The following is a 16,608-nucleotide window of genomic DNA, read 5'->3' as shown; positions in this document are numbered from 1 at the left end:
TATATCAAAAACCCTGTTTAATAATCACCAAAGGTGAATATATTTTAAAAACAGTCATTGGAAGAGGGAAGGATTTTAAAATTTTGATCACCTGTCCACTTCTTTCCCTTACAATTCATAAAATGAATAGTAAAGTGATTTAATGGTCTAATTTGCTTGCAGCCGAAACTTCCTAAATTTAATTTTAAGTTGTGTTATAAATTTTAGGGGATTGAGAGGGATTAGAGTCAATTGATCACCAGTTGTGTGCAAGTCATTTTTTTTCCTCATGCAGCATGGGCAATTTTTTCTGATTCAGGTATTTCTGGTTTAATTTTGGCAGCCAGGACGCATGCTGCCCTGGCCAAGGTGGCAGTGACATTTTGAGTTCAGCGTGACTTCATCGCAGTCTCTTGAGCCTATCACTAAGCAGGGTGAGGGCCTCTATAGCCACTGAATAAAAGGAAGAGCTGAATGTCAACAGAGCAACATCTGTGCCATTAACAGCCTCATGTGTTTTACTGCTCGTGCAGAAGCAGAAGGCAGAAATTCTGACATACAAAGATCGTTTTCTCTACAACTAATACGAGAGGAACTAAAAAATACTCTATGTGGCTATTTTTAGGAAGGAGGAGTGGAAAGGCAAAGGAACTGTGATCTCCCTGTCTTTCACTTTCTTTGCTTTCTAGACTAATTTAGTTACTGCTTGAGAGTATTCTGAAAACAGGCTTGCAAGTGCTCAGCAGAAATTTGGAGCTCTTCAGGAGGAAGAGGCTATCCTAATGTTGCTGTTTCTCTATAGTATTGCAGGAGGCACCTGGAGGAAATGTCTTTACAGCCGTTTGATAAAGCTCTGTAAATGCTTGTAACAGTACAAGCACAGCAGCCAGGAAAGATTGTTGGCAGTTGGGCTTTGTTGCTTACTTACTGTGTGAACTTAGACTAACAGCCCACTGTCTCTAAAACTCATTCTGTCTGTAAAATGGAGATAGTACTCTCAGAAGTGTTTGCTGAGAATTAATTAGCTATTATTTATGGAGGATGCTTTAAAAACAAAAACAATCCATGCACTTTTTTTTACATACTTGCTTGCTTAAAAAAAAGAAATAGATCAAATGACAGAGACTCATTGACTTTTGTGGCCAAAAGGGAGCATTATGGTAATAATATATATGATAATGATAATACATGCTAATGATAATGGTAATAGTCTGGAGTTCAGCAGACACAGAGTACCGACTCCCATGCACTAGTTCAAGTAATGAGCTCTCAGTCTGGGCTATAATGCAACATTCATAAGGTTATTCAGTCTTGATTTCAAAACTGAAAGTGATGGAAAATCAAATCTATCACATCCCTACGGAAGCTATTCCAATGGTTACTTATATTCAGTGTTAAAAAGATGCATTATTTCTACTTAGGCTTTGTCTGGTTTGTTCATCCAGTCCCTGGATCTCATATCATCTTTTGTTCTGTATTAAAGAATCCACTATCATGGGTAACTACTTCTTTGCAAGAACCTAGCAAAGTAGGATGAGAAAACACTGGCTATACTTCCATAACATCAAAATAATCAGATAATTAATCAAAACTGGTAATTTGTCTGGAAGAGTGTCCAAAATGACAACATGATTCGGCTTGCAAAACCTGCACAAGCTTTCTTTTAAAGACACTAGCTTCCCCCCTCGCCCTCCCCGACCGATGTGTAAAAATCAGTTCAGATCATCTCTGTGCGATCCAAACTGATTGCTTAGAATAACGCTGGTACAAATGTTGAACAGCTGTCATGTTAATATATCATATGGTGAATATCTAGTTTTTAGGAAGAACATCACAGAAGTTGACTTCATCTTTGAATAAAGATGCATTTTTTTCAAAAAGCCCATTTCACACTCATACACAATACAATTGTTTAGCCTTTTTAGTCTAAGCTTGCTTAGGGAAGAATACAAAGAATATACTTTAGACAGAGCAGAGAGTAAAGCAAGGTAGAAAGAAAGCAGCAGTGATAGATCTTTGTTTTCAGCAGCTTTTCATAAATTCTCTTGGGAAGCCAACTGAGTTTCATTGAAGGGAATGAATCAATGGTCTTTCATAGAAAGAAAATCAATTAGAAAGTCATTACCTGAAAATCAGCACTCAAAATACAAAATTCCATTTTATAGCCAATTACACTATATGTCAGTCCTGAAGTTGAATTGCACTTGCATTGTTGTATGCAAAATGATGAACATCCTCCATCCTTAAGAGATGTAGAGAGTGAAAAATTAAAGAACATGTTTGTGGGCACTGCTGAATTTATTTTTTGCAAGCTATCTTGAGCAGCAGATGACTATGCTGAGCTTTATGACAGCGTTCCATTGTGTATCTCAGGTACTGATGCTCTCACTGGAATTACAGCACTTGAGGAAACCTTACTTTTGCTCACTGCCATAACAACACATAGGAAAACAACTGCTCCTGTAAAAGCCAGAGAGAGGGCTGAAGGCAGCCAAGTACCCCAACAGCCTCCTTCTCCCAATAGCTTGCCATAGTCCTGGCGTGATCTGTGTTTTGTGCCACACTGCAAAGGCAAATAGTGCTAAGTGTTGAGAAGGAGAAGCAGACAGCATCTCACAGAAGAGCTAAACCCTTCCCGTGGGCTGCAGCGGGACAATCAGCCCTACCTGTCTTCCTATCTACAGTGACCAGGCTAATCCATCACGCCCGAGTCTGCAGTGCAGAAAGAGTCTGAGTAACCGGAGGCAGCAGAAACCACCCGCTGAAGGTGGGACGCTGCAGTTTGCAACGCTGAAGTGGTGTTCTGGTAAGCACACCTCGGCACATGGTGTCTTTGCAAGGGAGGGGGCACTCCCCCTACGTCTGCCATTAGAGGTTTAATCTTAAACACAGATGATGAAGATAGAAGAAACAAGACACAGCAGTATGAATTCATTACAGAACATCAAGCACATCTTAATCTCATACTTAGCATCATGCACACACTTTAGTAGAATAGCTAAAATGTAAGTGCCACCTTGAAATGAGATGCGTTTCTGAGTTGGGGTAAACCAGTTCAACTTCAAGAGCTTAATTGAGGTGCTAAATTGAAGTGCCTAGTGACAGACATACCAGAATAACCAAGACATTCCCATCAACCCAGCAGACGTGGCACAATGTGCAGGAGGTCTCAGATGCACCAGCAGCCTGTGGCCAGGCAGCACGCCTGAGGTCTCTCAGCTGGTGCTGGGTACCGAAATTCAGGATCTGGAATTGGACTCCAGGTGCCCAGAGTACATCTGTCTGTGTATTATTATTATTACAGTTATGCTGGGGTCCATTTGGTCTGTCTCGACAAATTCATCATCATGATTAGACTTAATAATGGAGTCAAATAATGTGGCTCAAAACATTTTGCACTCCATCCATGATTCCAAAATTTAGCACAAAAGCCATCATTTTAAAGTGTTAACCTGGATCTATGGAGTGGTACTGTAAACAAAAAAAAAGAAAAATTACATGTCAGAAATTAATACAAATAATACAGAACAAGATTGTTCGTTTTTTTTTTTAAGACTGTCGCTGGAGTCGTATATTTATGAAATCCAGAACCATCACATTCCAGGCTCTTATTGTCCCCCATTTAATCCACAGCTAACAAAACTTATTTTTAAAACACAGCGCATCTTTATACTACCTTTTCATACAGGATAAAAGATGGTTATTAGATCAAAAGATACTTGAGTTAGGTGTCAGTGTAAGATAGCGTATAAATGGCCAGTATAAAAGAATATACATGAGAAGTTTCTGAGTGTTCATTTATATTTTATAACTGTAGCTCAGGTTCTTTGGCTCTACTTCCAAATAACCCCAGTGCATCTCAGCAGAATACCCAGACATCTAAGTCACTGCCTGGGTTTAGGAAGGTGGGTTGCTCACTCATGAGAGGTGCTCCTAAGAGGAAGGGTTTCAGAACTTCTCTCAGCGTGAATACTGAGTACCTTATCTCTTGCTCCAACAGGTCAATCAGTCAGCTCTGCTTTCTTTGCACATCATTGGTAAAAGAGAATGCTGAGGGCTGGCTTGTCACCTATTTGTTGTGTTAAGGGAAAAAGAACTATAGCAGTAAATGATGAGAATATGTAAGAAGTTGGCTCTAATCACAGCTATGCAATGCTGTGTTCCTGAAAGTAGCATTAAACCCTTAGGGCTGTGCTGGGAAACTGCTGCGTGGAGCTGTAACTACGCACTCGCCTTTGACAGCTACATCTTGACATGGTGTTTGAAACATCTGAGCAAGTGACCTGACCCGTTCTGGGCCCAGGTGAGATGCTGCATTTCTATTCAGGGGAAAGTTCATCAATTCAGACATCTACAGGTTATACACTATTTATATTTCTACTTCAATTCTGAATTTAAAATAAACACGTCTTCTCAGACTGTAAGTCTGAGATGCATTTTAAAAGATCATAAAAGTCATAAATGAATGAAGTTTTGTAGAAAGAGCCAAACTAGTACTAAGAGTACAGTAGTAAGTACTGTAATGATAGTATTGAGCTCTCAAGTGCTAAAAAAAACAGAGAAAAAGTGGGGAAGGGAAGAGGAAAGAACAATGAAAAAAAAATTGTCATTTGAAGTTATAGAGCCAGCAAATACATTAACATTTCTGTCAACTTCTGCTGACGAAACGGCAGAAATCAAGAAATTATCACATATATTGGGAGGTTGCTAGGTCTGACTAAGTCTCTAGTTTATTATAAGTTGATTTCATGTCTCAGAAACAGCAGAAAGTTTCAGCACTGCCTGCTCAGTTGGATAAGACACTCTTGGAACGCACAGTAGTGCTTCTTATCAGTGAAGCCTTGCACATACTGTCCAGAATTTTATTGTTTGTATAGTGAAGAATTAGTATATTCTCACAAATTTCTTTACTATAATTATTAGACATGCTTGAGTTTTTATGAGGAAAAAATAAAATTGCATTTTTGTGTGATTTTTTTAAAAGGAATTCACAAGTTTTTTCCTACATAGAAATTGCCTTAATCTTAATGAAAAGTTCTTCTGTTAGTGAAAATCTGAACAACTCTATACTCCTTGCTCATGGCTCAATAAAGGCCAAGTTATCCTCTCCTTAAGGAGCAGGGCTGATCATACTTCATTGGAACACAGAAAAGTTTAGGTACAGAGGAAGGGTGATGGCCTACATGCATGATGTGATGTTCTCCATTTTTGCACAGATCCTCCCCAAGTACAACCTCTTATTAACTATCCAGAAAACCACAGACCTTTAGTAAACTTACTCAACGCTAAATATATTTTGAAGCAAAGAACAAAGATGTATAAATCTCCAAGAAACAATACAATCCATCAAGGGCAGAGTTAAGCTAACTCATCTGATATCTCTTCTGAAAGACAGGTTTTGGGGTTTGTTTGGTTTGGGTTTTTTTAATACCAGAGATGGAATATAGGCAGATTTCAATGTCCTCTTTGCTATTCACTCATGGGAGATCAGTGAGATGGAGAAGTGCCCTGGTTTCATGGGGATAAAATTATAGAATCAATTTTCTGTTACATTTTGGTTTAGTTTGTGGCCTGCTATGGTATGGTGGTCAAGGCCATTAGCAGTAAGCCAGGGCAGCTGACCCAGGCTGGCCCACGGGTGTATTCTACACCACTTGCCACCACTCTGTGGGGTGAGTACAACTTTGTGTCTTTTATACTAGTATTGATATTGTTTTTCTTATTTTATTAAATCTGTTTAAATTTCACCCCACGAGTCTCCCTCCTTTTCCCAATTCCCTTTCTCAGCTGGGGAGGGGTCTTGGGTGATAGAACAACTGGTTATTGTTTAGCCCTGGATGCAGGCTAAACGGAGACAAGAAGATGGCAAAGAGTGTAACATTTGGAAAGGAGCCACGGGAACTAGGAGAGAGTTTATTGGTTGAGTTTTCAAGTATTGTTCTTGGGGTTTGTATTATTTCACTAATGATTTGGACAGAGGAAGTAAGGCACGGGCTCATGAATGCATAGATGACATGAAGTTTCTACTGAGATCAAGAAAAAATGATCAGACTTGAGCAACAATGTGGTAAAACTTAAGAGACAGCCAAGTGGTGCAAAGTCAACGGACCTCACCTAGGATTGAAATGACAATTTCTTCTATTATCTGGGGCAAAAAGTGGATAATAAGTGAGCTGCATGGACTGTATTATGAGATTCCAAAATAAAGGGAGTAATACATCTTTCTTCAAACACGTCAGAAGAACACAGCCTGCCAGACACTTTGTAAGACCAGCAGATGAATAGGATATAAACAGAATACAAAAGGAACGCCATGGCAGAGAAGTTAAGTGTGTTCTTTGCATTCTGTTGATGGAACTGCGGTGGTCTCCCTCATGCATCTCTTCTTTCTAAGGGATTTTGTCAAGGGTTCGGTCTGAAGCAGTTTTGGAACAAACAGACAAAAGGAAAAGTAACAAATCATGAAGGTCAGCCAGCATTCACCCGTGGGTTCTAAAGCAACTCGAGGATGAAAAAGCTGAATTATTAACGATGGTGAATAACTTCTCACGTAAAACTGCTTTGGTGCCTAACCATAGGAGGGTGGCAATTTTAAAAAATCCTCCTCCAGAGAGCCAGGGAATTTACAGACCAGTAAGCTCGTCATCTATGTCAGGCAAAGTCTTACAGAATAGAATTACTGCAGACACCTGAGTAATTATGATCTGCTTGAGAAGAGTCAGCTTGGCTTTTACAAAAAAAGTCCTTTGTTACAAACGCCCTGAAGTTCACTGAAAGAGCAAATATGCACATGGATAAAGGTGATCTGGTTAATGTAACCAAGTGAGCTTTCCAAAAGGCTGTTGAAAAGATCCCTCACCAAAGGCTTCAAAGGTGACTAGCAGTTATATGGATAAAGACAGGAAGGTCCTCAAATGGTAAAATAAATGGTTAAAAGAGAAGCATTAGAAAATGCTGAGTTCTACCAGTGGAAACCTTGAGTGGAGTTGTGCTGATACCTGTAGTGTTCAGCATACTCATATACTATGTAGGGAAGAGGGTAAGCAGACAGAGAAGAAAGTTTGCTGATGGTACTAAATTATTTAGAGTGAGTGGTGAGGGTGAGAGAGCAGTGGTGAAGAACTGCAGCAGAGTATGTCTTATGAGCCTGAATGACTGAAATTAAGTGTAGATAAATGTAAAGCGCCACATGGGGAAAAGACTGTCCTAATTTCACATTAAAATGATGAGCTCTGAGCTAGCCATTACGATTCAGAAGAGAGACCTTTGGATTATAATAGGTAGTTCCACAAAACAGTCAGCTCAATGCTCAGCAGCACTTAAAAAGTAAATTAAATGCTAGTACAGGAGTACAGAAAATGCAGTTATGCCACCATAAACCATGGTTCATCTCCAGTTTGAACCTAATGTGAAGTTCCAGTCCCCTCATCTCAAAAAGGATATAAAAGAGGTAAGGAATGAAACTTCTGTATGAGGAACAACTGAATAATCTGTGAGTCTTCAATCTGGAAAACAGATTACTTCACTGGAATATGAGGAATGTCTACAAAATCACAAGGGATGTGGCGAGAGTGTAGAAGGATCAACTTTTCACACTGTCGTCCCTGGTAAAGACACACTGAGCGTGAAATGAAGGTAGGTTCAAAACAATCAAAAAAGAGATGAAACTCAGCAAAGGGGCAGCAACCTATAAAACCTATTACCACAAAAGCTGTGGGTACTAATTGCCTGTGTGGGGTTAAGAATGGAAGCTGAGAAAGCACATAGGAAAGGAGCCGCTGAGGGTTATTAAATAGATAATACCACAGATCACTCAAGAAATCTTTGAACTGAAACTAATTAGAAGGTAGAAGCATTTTACATGGAAGCATCGTACATATTTCCTCCATTTCATTATGAAAAATGTGGGAGACACAATCGATGGATCTTTCATCTGATTAATTATGGCTATGCTTAAATTGTTGTTGTTCTAAGCAGTACAGGCACATTTTATAGAATCCCTGCTACACCACCATAGGAAAGGCAAACTTCATCTTGATATATTTCAACTTGGTACGTTTCAACTTTTTTTTCCTCCCACAGAAATAAGTAAATATTAATGCTGGTGTATGAGGCACTGGAAAAATTTCCTCTTCATCGTACGGGCAGTTCATCTTTATAGCCCTAAAATGTGAAAATGGTATATAGACAAAATGCTCAGATGAAGCAGGGAAATAGGAAGTCTGTCTTAGCAGAGAAGCACAGATGTGCTTGGTACACATAACACAAAGAAAAAGAAAAAAACCACATGACTGCTGTTTATAAAAACATCGAATAAAATAAATGCTAGCGAGACAAAAGGAAAAATGTGATAAAAGTTGCAACAGTTATGAAATATCCATCACAAAAATTAGGATAGAAGTTGGGACAAGGTTTTTGACCAGCAGCAGGGGTGAAATTTGACATAAACTTCCAATAGAGTTAGCAAGGCTACGAAATCTAACTCAGAGAGGCAGAGCCTTCGTTTGTGCAAGGACTTGTACAACGCAGTTGCTAGCAACAGCGCACGACTGGATATTATCCCCTAAGAGGTTTCTAGCAGATCCCTTTCCTATGATCATATGATTTTTTTTTTTTAAACTGAAAAAAAAATATTAAAATATTCTATAATCTCACTTTGGAGAGATTCAATAAGTTTTACAACTGGATTGTGTCAGAATGTTTCAACAAACTAGGAAATGTATTTCTGCCAGACTGCTAGCTGTATCTTCGACCACAGTTACAGAAAATTAAACAGAACAGTTGTCAAACACCAGGTCGCTTGATGTTTAATTCATGTGCAAACACCTACTCCAGTAGCTTTCAACATCTGATGCACAAGAAACTGTTTCCCAGAAGTGGTCTCTATTCACAGTGTGAGAAAAACAGTGTGAACTTGACGCCTGAAAATGAGTTTGTTTTCCTAGGATAAAAATGCCTGATACGCTAGAAGCCAAACTACGTATTTTTCTTGTGATTAATATGAAGCAATTTAAACAAATTCTTGTCTAAATCCAAGAAGAAAAATATATACCCTTAAAAATAATTTTAAATACAACACAGCTCTCAAGTGAGGAGCACTTCACCTATGTATGGTCTGTGAGCCAGTCCAAGCACATCAAAACAGCAGATTTCCCACTCTCCTTCCTAAGAATTCCCCATATTCAAAATATCCATGTATGTGTCAATGACAGATTACTAGTAGTAGCAGCAACAGCAGTAGTAGTCCTCTCTCCTCACAGAGATTTGCCTATGGACAGGGTTTTGTTCACAAGAAATCCACTTGCCAGTTTGGACCAAGGCTGAACACTGCTGTTGCCCTAAGCAGACACTGGGAAATCTAAGAGAAATAATAATCTAGAGGGATGTTTTCACTATTATTTATTTTAAGATGCCTGGAGATGAGAGGACCACACTAGGTTGACTTCCCTTGCTCTAAAAAATCCTAGGCTGTGCAGAGAGCAGCATGAAATAAAGTGGAAGGGTGGATAAATAAGAAAAGGCAAAACTTTGCAAAGAACGAGAAGTTTAAGTCTAATGGGGGAAAGCAGAGACAGGATTCAAGTGCAGGCTAGGGTTTCTTCATCAGAGCCTGTGGAAGGTGATCTTAGTAGTCATATCACAGATGAGTTAGAGTGAACACTACGTGTGTCAGAGAGGTCAGATGAGTGAAGCACATTTCTGTAATCACAATGGAGAATCATACCTATATATAAAATGTATATGTACAGTAACAAACAGGGTCTAGGATCAGCATAGACGTACTCTCTTCCCAGAGGATCATTCTTTTATTTTCACATCCCTGACACCAGACCATGAGGCTGAGAAAGGACCTTTACAGGTGAAGAGAGAATGAAAACTCTTGAGAAAGGAGGAGAGGAGGGTGCAATTATTTAGAAGCGAAGAGAAGCTGCTGCTGAAGCTTATGGCAAAGGTAAAGGAACGTAACAAGGAGCCGCCTCAGGGAATTATTAACACTGAGATTGTGGTCACTGGGATGGTATCTGCAGGGAAGGAGGAAGAAAAAGCCACCAACAGTGGGCAGGCAAGGTGTCAAGCAAGGACAAATACAGGGAGTGAGAACTGCTGTGATACCAATGGGCATAAGTAGGCATGAGCAAAAGGAAATACCTTCATGAATATTAATAGCAGCTGCATTGACATGGGTAAGAATTAATAATTTCAATTAAAGAGCAACAGGAGAGGCATTTCTGTCTTTCAGCTGGAACACAATTCTGAAGTTGGGATTTGGAAGTCTTTCATACACACACACTTTTTAAAATTTTTATATGCCTTAGGCTATAAGAGAAAATGTTGTAGCAGAATTTTATATTCCTATGCTCTTAATTTTCATATTATTTTCCTATCAAAAATTTTGCTTCCTCTCACATACACTTTTTTAAAAGGTGAAGATATTCCTAAATGCAATTTCTACTCTATGTGCAGCTGACATTTTCTTGACAGTGATATTTTTCTATATAAATCCAGAAGAGTAGCTAGCACTTGTTTTTTTTCAGTTTCCCAGGTGCATTTCTAGTTCTCAGGTGTATTTCCAGTTTCAGATTACACTCTGCATTACGAGGTACTTCAATATGTGAGTGGGCAACAGTCAGCAGTTTTACAAGGAAAAGAAAAAGCCCTTTTCTCCTTAGCTAGTTAAGCTTTTTTCAAGGAGAGCTTTAACACTTGAGCAGGTTTCAGAACTGCTCCAGGCAGTATGATATGAAGTAATTTTAACATGTTTCAGTACATTAGGTTTAAGGAATAATACTTACTTCTTTGCTCTAACATTGGCCAAGTCTCTTTGCTAAAATAAACCGTTGGACATAAGGAAGATTTGATATTTCTGTAATGGGAAGCCATATTTCCTACGTACATCCATGTATGGTGTGCAGTCACACTGGTTCTACATCCATATATATGTATTGAAATATCATTTAAAATGCCAGAAAAGTCTGGTATTTAGAAAAAAAAAAATATATTAAAATAATGGGGAACCCCTAGGTACTTTGTTTTTGAAGAACAGACATTTTATGGTTGCCTGTATAGTGATTTGGAAGCTTGACAAAAAGGAAGAGTCTTTTTAAATAGTGTTCCAATCCTTGAGAGCAGATTCTAGCTTTTACTACTTCAGATTTCCTGGCATTTTCTATAACTTTAAAAGTGCAGTTACGTTTCTCCTTTTTTACTCAACCCTATCAAACACAGAAGCAAAAAGAAAGCAGGAAGAATTCAGGCAAAGGCAAAAGGCATCCTGAAACACTCTGTAAAATTTGCCTTAACACTGACTGGGAAGACTACCTAAAAAAATGTAATACTCTCTCGATTTGGCTAGTTTGGTCTTTCCTTTTCCTACTGAGTCTTCTGAAATAGTTACTGGAGAGGATGGATTTTTGAAGAAAAATCCTATGAAGAACTGATCTACCACACAACATTTTTCTTACTATTAATGAATGAAGCCAGCAGCTTCATATATGATAGTTATATCTCATTATTAATCTACTAAACAGTCCTACCCAACTGTAGACATTTTTAGAAGGATGAATCTATGCTTTTCTCTGTTGCACTCTTTTACATACCAAAAATATATTTTGTGAAAATCATCAAACAAATTGTTCTTCAATCATAAGATCTGATAGCTGCTTTGACTGATGAAAAAGGGACACTGTAACCATTCTATTAAACTGCTCCAAACTTACTCTTGTGAAATGTATCGTATATCAGAATTTAGAATTACTTTCTTGGGCATTAAAATTTCAACTTCAATTTTTATTCATTTTTACTAGAGTAACAAAAAGGAGCAAGACATTACTCCATCCTTGCCTTTAGGATTTATAACAAAAATACAAACGATGAAAACGAATTCTCATTAGGTTATAACCTTTTGCTCTTCTCCAGTTTTTATAGGCATGTGTTTTAGCAGCAGTCCTTAATAACTCAGAAAAGTACACCTGAAAGTTGCGCTCTGAACTTAGAGAAAAAGATATTCCGACACTGATTTTAAAGATTAAAAAAACCCAACACCAAAACCTAATCACTTTCTGTAGAGTATTCTGTATGCCATAACAAATGATGGCATTTCATTTTAAATGCTCAAGGCACGACAAGAAAAGGATATTAAAAGGTCACAGGCTGTCTAATATTGCAAACTACCACTCAGTCTATTTCAAACCGATTGACTTCTCTGACTCCTGTCTGCCAGTTTGTTTTCTATTCTTTGCTATTTTCTCGGTCATGTTTTATAGATCAAGGCTATGTCTCCAACGTTAACTTATTAATGAAAAATGTACAGTTTAACTAGAATATAGAGTTTGATTTCATTCCATTCCGAACAAAGTCTTCAGGTTGAGGGACAAAAGTTCATCTTTAGCTCTTTGTGCTGATCGTTTTGAACAGCCATTGTAAGAGCCGTATCTACTCACCCCAGATGCTCGTTTAATACCCTCATTAAAAATGTATACAAAGATAATTTTATATGTGCATGTACTATTCCAAATTTCATGATCCCAGCATGCCTCATGAACTATTTGTATGCCATCTGGCGTATACAAATACTATTTCTCCTTCCTAAAATGAGACAGGGACAACAGCTAAATGTAACCCCAACAAAAGCTGCAGCAGAACTTGAAGTAGGGGAACTTGAACCACACAGAATATCGATCAGTTATTCAACTTGTGATTTATTGACCTCCTCTGGTGAACAGAACTAGTGAATTTGGGATGGTGATCTACATTGCATTGATGAGCAACCTGGTTCACATGAGCAATGCCCTAAAATTCAGAAGTATTTTGGATGTGAGACAACTGTTAAGATACCTGATGGAAGTGCCCAGCCCCACAGGACTGTGACTAGTGATAGAAATGATGCAAAATTTGTTTCTCCATCAGCAAGATGCTACAGAATATCCCACTGATTCCTTAAGCAGTTCAAATCAGAGAAACATTTAGCTTAACCATAAAAGTTTATAAGTGTCTGTTCGAGCGTACTTATCTTCGAATATCTGACAAACACGTGCCCCAGATGAGAGCTGCACACCATCATCCAGCCTCAACTGATCCAGGCATGCTCTGTTAGTGTCCAACGAGGGTACAAAGTCAGCTAACATAGCATTGTTTCATCTTCATTGTGCCATAGCTGAGGGATATCTCACAGCATGAAAGAACCTAAGCCATAATAATTATTAATGGACATTTACAAGAGGGTTGAGATTTAGAGATGGTGCTTTAACCTTAAAAAACAGTCAAATAGCAACAGTATTTGTAGGGCTTGATACTATTTTCCTGAAGTACTAGTATTTTCACATGATTTTTGTTCCCTCATTAAATACATTAACCACTACCACTTGTTTCTACTTCTAAGTACAAACATGGAAATGTACTAAATTCTTCTGTGAGGATTTCAGGTTTTGCCCTGACGCTGTCAGCTTTTTCTCAGGTTTTGCTTTTTCAGTAGGAAAAAAGAAGAAAATTCTTCAGCATTTACACTTTGTAAATAGTTTACTTCAGCTTTACCTGACATCACATTCATTCTTGACCAGCTTAACACTTTTCCCTAAAGAATTCTCCTCCTGGTAGTGAAGGTCCATTACTTTGTTATATTAACAATTCCATGTCTCCTACTTCCCTCTTATTTGCCAGCTCTTTTTGTAACGTTGCTGGAAGCCATTATCGCACACTAAGTATAAATTAGGGAAGATTTGGAAGGAAAAGTATATCAAAGGAGAGTTTTTCCCTGAATCTAGGAAAAGGACACTTGGGTACAAAAGCAAAGCACAGCGAGTGCTGCATGGCACATCACCCACGCCGTAGTTAAAAATGTACATTTCTTAAAGTACCTTGGGTCTCTGAATATGCACCCTTAATTTCCTCATACTTTAAATATTTCTTTTTTTATGCTGTAGCTGCTTCTATTTTTACTTGCTGCAGACAAAGCATATTTCTAAGCCATTTGGATGGACTTGAAAGCTTATTTCTAGGCAAAGAAAACTATAAAAAGAAAAGATGTGCGTATATATACATATATACTTACACATAAACATAGATGCCTATATATAAATATAAAAGCAGATGGATTGATTCTATTGGCATGTAGATGTTTTAGTACTTTATAGGAAGACAATTAAACCAGACAAGACTGTTGTCTCTTTCTTTTTAAGAGGAAATGCAATAGTTTATGGATTCTAGGCATACTTGCACTCCAGCAGTTTTAACTGGTTTTCTGTCATTGCATTTGGAGTATAAAGTGACTGTGGAATTTAGCCTCCTTCATTCCACAAAATAACGAGGTGTGCCTCTTCTACTGGAGCTCTGTTTCAGCCATACATTTACTTTCTGCATCCATTTAAAGCAAAGACACTGCCTAGAGACTGTACTATGAATTCTAATTGCTTTGCATACAAGTTCTTATTATAGCTGTGATTTTTTTGGTGTTACTTCATCTATGTCTGAACATGCTGGAAAGGATTTCTCTAGGGCTTAGTAGTCAATGCAAGGGAAATGGTGTTTGACTTACTATGACCCACTGACCAAAAAAAAAATCATGGTCATTGTAAATAGTTTAATTTTGCTTTTGTCTCTTATTAAAAAAAATTGAAAAATAAAGTAACAAAAACCCCTTCCATCTCTACCTTTTTTTTTTTTTCAATTTCATCATTCAATAAAAATTACTTTTTAAAGACAAATTTGTTTCATTTCAAAGAAACTGTATTTGAGAAACTCCTCCATCTTACTTGCATTCTTCTCCCTTTTATGCATTATTTTACACATAAATAAAAATGCATTGTGAAACTACTGAAATATTAAGTGTAATAGTTAAGTTCTAGACATATGAGGTATGATCTGGAAGCCAAAATGATAACTGTAATGATACTAACGACATTCCAATTCATAAAAAGATAACGCTGTCACTTGCCAAAAGAAATCACTATTCCACTCTGCTATTGCCTCTCAGATGACAGTTTGGTGTTAGAAGTAACACAACAATAATTTAACGAATTGGATGAGCTACATAAAGTTCCACTAACATTTTTTTAAAGAACGTTATAATAATGTAAGAGCGTAGAGATAGCTCATGAGAAGACTCATTTGGGCATTAGGAGCAGCTAAATTTAACTTGGTAACTGACTTGGAAAAAGGCCTCTCTGTTCCATTTGTGCTATTTCTTTCTAGTGTCTTCTCTGCTAGAGCTTTTGAACACCATGTGACTGCCATTATTGACTATTTGAAGCATCATTAAAAGATCTCTTGAGCATGTATATCGGATTTTACACAGAATTTATTCTTCATCTGGTCAGTTGGGCTAAGAAAGAAAAAACCATGCTCAGAAAATGGTCAGAGACATTTGCTACAGGTATGTAAGGTCAGCCCCCTAACTCCTACTGTACGCTGTAAACAATAACACACAGAGATAAACACACTTAAACATACACATTAAAAAATACTCATTTAATTCTGCTTTCCAAATAAAATTAGACTTTTAGGATTATATCATAATCCCTCCTTTTATCAGTTTTTCTGCCCTCCTTTTAGTGTCTTCCAAAAACCTCACCACTGCTGACCGCATTTGGCAGAGGGCAAGAGGTTTCAGTGTTACACTTGAATATGTTTGTAGGAACGAAAGTTTAATAAGTGACACTTTGTCAGTAGAGGGACTCAAATGTAGCCTGAATTCAGATATTAATTCTTTTGTTAAATCTGCCTGTTGGTCATTCACGATGGGCATAGCTAAGGCTGCCTACCTCTGCTGATAGAATTAGGGAGACGTGGGCAGGTGCGACAGTATGGGAAAGGGTGACTAGGGGGAATGAAGGTCAACAGGGAAGAGAAGACACAGGCATAGAACAAAAATCTGTAGAAAATAATAGTATTCAGCTGCTTCAGGGAAAAAAAAAAGGCTTGTTATAATGAAGGAGTGCTTTTCAACTCATACTTAAAAGCAGGCTGACCTAGCAATATATTTGTAGTTTTTCTGACTTTGTTTCAGTTGGGATCTTCACATCCAGGCAGCTATGTCAACCAGAGCAAAAACATACCATGTGTCTGTGTGAGAAATCACTAAAAATCACTTTTAATACTTTCATTTCAACGTGTGGTTACCCTTGATGATAGCAGTTGGATACAGCTCTAAAGCAAGTGAAAGGAAGCGCCAATAAACCACTTCAGCTCTCTAATTTCCATCTGCCTTACATGAGGTACTCCACACAATCAGGCATGGGTATGGGCTAGAGAGCAAGGTTTTCAACGTCATGAAGAGGGGAAGACCATGTTACATACAAGTGATTAAGTCTTATGCTAGCTTATAATTTTGGGCACCTTAAGGAGGTGATCTTGGTACTGTCACATGCCAGTAGATCTTTTTTTTTCCCTGTGGGGGGAAAAAAATCCTGATTTTTTTTTTTAATATAGTAGGTCAGGAGACTAGAAAAGCTGTTTATCCTGTATGTATTTGCTAAATTAATTAGTTATGCCTTTACAACTAATCTGAATAATTTAAACAAAAATAAAACGTTACTTTCTTCTTGTAAAATCCTGAAGTGTGTTGGCAGGTGGAAAACTAAGAAATTTAAGTACCTGATCAACCTCTGAAGGATTCCCATAATCTCTAGAAATCAA

The 16,608-nt window shown here is 37.8% G+C and overlaps 1 protein-coding gene across 1 annotated transcript in view; it reads right to left on the bottom strand.

Moving 5' to 3' along the window:
- CNTNAP2 (contactin associated protein 2) overlaps positions 1 to 16,608 on the bottom strand; it is a 974,788-nt gene that overhangs the window by 568,133 nt on the left and 390,047 nt on the right. The window lies entirely within an intron of this gene.

Source organism: Nyctibius grandis, chromosome 3 (assembly GCF_013368605.1).
Source record: "Nyctibius grandis isolate bNycGra1 chromosome 3, bNycGra1.pri, whole genome shotgun sequence".
Taxonomy (NCBI): Eukaryota; Metazoa; Chordata; class Aves; order Nyctibiiformes; family Nyctibiidae; genus Nyctibius; species Nyctibius grandis.
The sequence above is the reverse complement of the archived record's forward strand: the minus strand, read 5'-3'. Positions and strand labels throughout refer to the sequence as shown.